The 5728-nt window shown below is 40.6% G+C and overlaps 1 non-coding gene across 1 annotated transcript; it reads right to left on the bottom strand.

The window, feature by feature from the left end:
• Positions 1–1173: 1173 nt before the first annotated feature.
• On the bottom strand, positions 1174–1280 carry LOC111822904 (U6 spliceosomal RNA). Its single transcript, XR_002825989.1, has one exon. It is a non-coding gene; the product is annotated as a U6 spliceosomal RNA (small nuclear RNA).
• Positions 1281–5728: the final 4448 nt, after the last annotated feature.

Genomic DNA, 5728 nt, shown 5'->3' with positions numbered 1-5728 from the left:
ATCTACGGATGAATAGAGAAACAAATTACGCTATAGCCACACAATGGAATACTATGCAATGATAAAGAACAACGATGAAGCTGTGAAACATCTTATAACATGGAGGAAGCTGGGACTAATTATGCTGTGTGAATTTAGTCAGTCACAGAAGGACTAATACTGTATAAGACCACTATTATAAGAACTCAAGAAAAGGTTTTAACAGAGAAGAACACATCCTTTGATGGTTACAAGGGTGGGGAGGGAGGGTGAGGGTAATTTACTAACTAGATAGTAGATAAGAATCATCTTAGGTGAAGGGAAGGACAGCACACACTACAGGCGAAGTCAGCACAACTGGACTAAACCAAAGCTAAGAAGTTTCCTGAATACAATCAAACACTTTGAGAGACAGAGTAGCAGGGGTAGGTTTCTGGGGACCATGCTTTCAGGGGACATCTAGGTCAACTGGCATAACAAAGCTTATTAAGAAAATGTTCTGCATCCTACTTTGATGAGTGGCGTCTGGGGTCTTAAAAGCTTGCAAACGGCCATCTAAGATGCATCAATCGGTCCCAACCCACCTGGAGTAAAGGAGGATGAAGAACACTAAAGACACAAGAAAAGTAGTAGCCAAAGAGACAGAAAGGGACACATAAACCAGATATTTCATCAGCCTGAGACGAGAAGAACTAGATGGTGCCCGGCTACCACCAATGACCACCCTGACAGGGAACAGAACAGAGAGTCCTTGATGGAGCAAGCGAAACATGGGGTGCAGAACTCAAATTCTAGTAAGAAGAGCAGACTTAATGGTCTGACTGAGACTGGAGGAACCTTGGAAGGCATGGCACCTGGATTCTCTATCAGCCCAGAACTAAAATAATTTCCGAGGCCAACTCTTCAGACAGGGATTGGACTGGACTGTGGGACATAAAGTGATACTCATGAGGACTGTGCCTCTTAGCTCAAGTATATATAAGAGACCAAAGGGGCAGCTTCTGTCTGGAGGTGAGATGGGAAGGCAGAGAGCATTAGGAGCTTGTTGAATGGACATGGGGAATTAGAGATGGAAAGGGGATTGTGTTGTCGCAGTATGAGGTGAGCAATTAGGTTCACATAACGATTTACGTATAAATTTTTGTATGGGAGACTAACTTGAAATGTAAACTTCATTTAAACTACAACAATAAAAAAAATGTAGAACACTTCACAAATTTGGGTATCATCCTTACACAAGAGTCATGCTAATCTTCTCTGTATCATTTCAATTTTAGTATATGTTCTTCTGAAGTGAGTACATATCCTAAATTATTTCTGAAGGAGTAAATAAGTTCCTACACTTCTTTAGCTTTGAATGATATTTGAAGCTCATTTGCCTACTTAGGTATTGATTAGTCTTTACTGTATAGCATGAGTCCTAAAAAATACTTTAGGACTTCCGGCAAAATCGCACTCTAGGCGGAAGCACCACACTATCCATCAACAGCAAAGATCCAAAAAACTAAGCCAAACAGAGAAAACAACAATCCTGAAACGCTAAAACATCAAAGGAAGAGATAAAGGACTCAGCCAAGTACCAAATGGAGTGAGAAAACTGACAGAGAATGGAGAGTGAGCAGAGATTCATACAGAGGTCCCCTATCATTAACGCAGCGCAGATCCACCATTCTGGACTCCTATCAGAGACCAGCAAATAGGGGATGCGAGAAAGCAGCTTCACGGAGCCTCCAGTGGGAGACAAAACAACCAGTAATTTCTGATATACACTTTCCGACCCCCCCACCCTTCTTGACCCCTACTCGGCCTCCTCTGGTTCCCGGGGCCACAGTCTCCAGGCTGGGAAGCACCAGCTGCTTGGATTCCACCTGCCTGCACTGGCAGGCTCTTGGAGTGCCATTTGTTGGCTGCTGGTGTTGCTTTTTTCTGCTTCTTTTGATTTCCTCCTTACCTTTCACCGCTTCCCCCTCCTTTCACTCAAATACCTGGCTCCGTGTGCCATCTTTGCTTCTTCCTGAGGGGCTGCGGAGCTCAGGTAATTTTCGATATATGCTTTCCCATCCCCCACCCTTCTTCACCACCACTGGACCTCCTCTGCTTCCCGCGGCCACAGTCTCTTGGCCGGGAAGCACCAGATGCTTGTATTCCACCCGCCCGCACTGGCCAGCTCCCCGAGTGCCATTTATTGGCTGCTGGTGTTGCTTTTTCTGCTTCTTTTGGTTTCTTCCTTACCGCTCACCACATCCCCCTCCTTTTGCTCAAATATCTTGCTCCGTGCACCATCTTTTCTTCTTCCTGAGGGGCAGTGGAGCTCTGTTCGAGCGGGGAGCTGCTTCCTGATCTGGGCTGCCATGCTGGTAGGATCCCAGGGCTTTTGTTTGTTTGTTTGTTTTGAATTGTTTGTTTGTTTTCTTTTCCATTTCTTGAGTTGGGACCCGTTCTGGTCTGGTGGTGCTGTGAAGCTTGGGAGCTACCCCCTCAGCTGGCACAGATGCACAGAAGGATCCCTGAGGGCACTTCATTTTTCATGGTTTTTTTTTTCTTTTTTCTGTTTTTTTTGGGGTCTTTTCTTGTTCTTTTTTTTTTTAATTTGTTTTCTTTTCCCTCTTTTCTTCCACCTTTTGTATATCTTCATTACTCAGTTTGTCATCTCTCTATACCTTGCTTCTCTTTCTGTTCCCTGAATACCTGGTGGTGAATACCTCTATGCCCTCTAGCCAAGCTGTACTGCAACACCTGAGAACAACTTCCCAGACCTCGTAGCCACATTGGTGGGATCCCTGGGAGCTTTGCACTTCTTTTTCCTTTCTGATTTTTATTCATCCGTTCTTTTCTTTTATTTTTTTCACTTCTTCTTCTCCTTTTTGTTTTTCTCCATTTCATAGTCTCTCATCTCTCCACTCCAATGGCAAGCTCCCCTAGCACTCTTTTTTGTTTGTTTATGTTTTTGGCTCCTGTTCCCCTCTCCTCTCTCACATATCCATGTTAGCTCCACACGTAACAATCTCCCCCCTACATCCTGCCTAGCTGCACTGTGCACTTAACTTCACACCACCAAGCAGCAAAGGCACTGCCTACCAGAACCTGCCCTGAATTGATTACTGACCTACCTTGGTGGCTGTAGTAAGTGCCACAAACAACACGTTACAGTAACTCCTCTTCAGCTAGACCTGGCCTTCTGTACCATATATGAGTGACTGACCCTGCCAATTGGAAAAGGAGGCAAAAAGTATCATTCCCACAGACGAGCAAACAACAAAGAACACACAGCCCGCCTGTTCAGACATAGCCAAATTAAAAAAAAAAAAAGAAAAAGGGGGAAGAAACAAAAAACTACAATTGATAGACGAGAAAAATAACTACTGAATACCCCGAAGACAGCACACAATATCAAAACATTTACAAAAACAGACAGGATGGTTCCAGTAGGCATCCAAAATAAAACACCAGATGACTTTCCAGCAAAAGAAAAGGCACTAGAACTACCTGATAGGGAAGGCAAATCTCTAATACTCAGAATTATCCAAGAGTTGAAGAAAAAAGCAGACAAAAATGAGGAAAAAATAGACAAATTCATAGAAAATACAGACAAAAAATTGGAATAATTCAGGAAAATCATGCAGGAACAAAATGCCAAAATAAATTCACAACTAGAAATTATACAAAAACAACAATTAGAAATCCAAAAGATAAACAACAAGATTTCAGAAAAGGACAGTGCCATAGAAGGGCTGAGGAGCACATTTTAAACAGTAGAAGACAGGATCAGTAGAATTGAAGACGAACACTTGGATACAAATCTGTTCGAGGAAAACTCAGAAAAAAGAACAAAGAAAAACGAAGAGAACCTGAGAGTTATATGGGATACAATCAAAAGCAGAAATTTGCAAGTGAATGGAGTTCCAAGACAGGGTGAAAAAACTGAAAACACAGAGAGGATCATTGAAGAACTGCTGACAGAAAACTTCCACTATACCAGGAAAGATGAAAAGCTGGCCAACCAAGAAGCTCAACAAACCCCATACAGGATAGACCCCAAAAGAAAATCACCAAGGCGTATCATAATCACACTCACCAAAACCAAAGACAAACAAAGAATCCTGAGAGGAGCTCATGAAAAACAAGAAGTCACATACAGAGGAGAAACAATAAGACTGAGCTCGGATTATTCAGCAGAAACCATGCAGGCAAGAAGGCAATCGGATCACATACATAAAACCTTGAAAGAAAAAAATTGCCAGCCAAGAATAACATATATTGCAAAACTCTCATTGAAATATGATGGTGAAATTAGGACACTTTCAGATAAACAGAAATTAATCGAATATGTAAAAACAAAAACACACTTACAAGAATTATTAAAGGGAGTTCTTCGATCTGAGAACAAACAACTTCAGCTTACAGGCAGAATCTAGGACATAGGATCGTACCAGCCAGATACCAATCTAGGAAATGAACTCTCAAGGACTATCCAAAACCAAAAGAAATACAACAGGGAATCAGAGCAGTTAATCGGTAAATGACAACAACATCAGAACAATAAAAGAGGGAATAAACAGTGTAGGTATAGAACCTTCTAATGGAGAGGAAGGCAAGGCTATACCAAGTAATAATAGACTGCTTCAAACTTATAAAAATAAGGGTAAATTTCATGGCAACCACAAAGAAAGTTAACAAACATAAAAATAAAGAGGAAAAACATAAAGTCTCAGCAAGATCAAAACCTACAAAAACAAAAGAAATGAAAAAAGAAATCCACAAAACAAAAGTAACTCAGCAGAGGAGAGTAAGAAGAACAAAGAAAACTTCAGCACCACAAAAAAAAGCACTACAAAATGACAGCAACAAACTCACATCTATCAAAAATTATACTGAATGTAAACGGACTCAATGCACCCATAAACAGACAGAGAATGACAGAATGGATAAGAAAACAGGATCCATCAACATGCTGTCTACAAGAGAAACACCTTAGAAACAAAGACGTGAATTTATTAAAAGTCAAAGGTTGGAAAAAAATACATCGAGCTAACAACTACAAAAAAAGAGAAGGAGTGGCAATACTAATCTCAGATAAAATAGACTTTAAAACAAAACCCACTATAGAAGACAAAGAAGGACATTATATAATGATTAAGGGGATGATCTATCAAGAAGACATAACCATAATAAACATCTACACACCCAATGATAGGACTCCAAAATACATAGAACAAACTCTAACAACACTGAAATGAGAAATTGACAGTTCCACAATGGTAGTAGGAGACTTCAACACACCACTCTCAGTAACGGGCAGAACAACTAAAAAGAAACTCAGCAAAGATACAGAAGACTTAAAGGGCACAATCAAACAACTTGACCTCCAAGACATATATAGAATATTCCACCCATCAGCTGCAAAGTACACATTCTTTTCCAATGCACATGGAACGTTCTCCAGAATAGACCACATCTTAGCCCACAGAGCAATCCTCAAGAAGATCCAAACCACTGAGATAATACAAAGTATCTTCTCTGTCTACAGTGCCATCCAGGTAGACATTAACAACAGAAAGAGCAAAGAAAAAAACTAAATTACATGGAAACTGAATAATAACCTTCTTACACATCACTGGGTAATAGAAAAATTCAGAGATGGAATAAAAAAATTCCTAGAATCAAATGAGAATGAAAACACATCAAACCAAAGCCTTTGGGACACAGCAAAGGCAGTCCTCAGAGGACAATTTATAGCAATAGATGCACA

Source organism: Trichechus manatus, unplaced genomic scaffold (assembly GCF_000243295.1).
Source record: "Trichechus manatus latirostris isolate Lorelei unplaced genomic scaffold, TriManLat1.0 scaffold00229, whole genome shotgun sequence".
In the NCBI taxonomy this organism is placed as follows: domain Eukaryota; kingdom Metazoa; phylum Chordata; class Mammalia; order Sirenia; family Trichechidae; genus Trichechus; species Trichechus manatus.
Note: the sequence above shows the minus strand (reverse complement) of the source record. Positions and strands in the feature narration are given on the sequence as shown.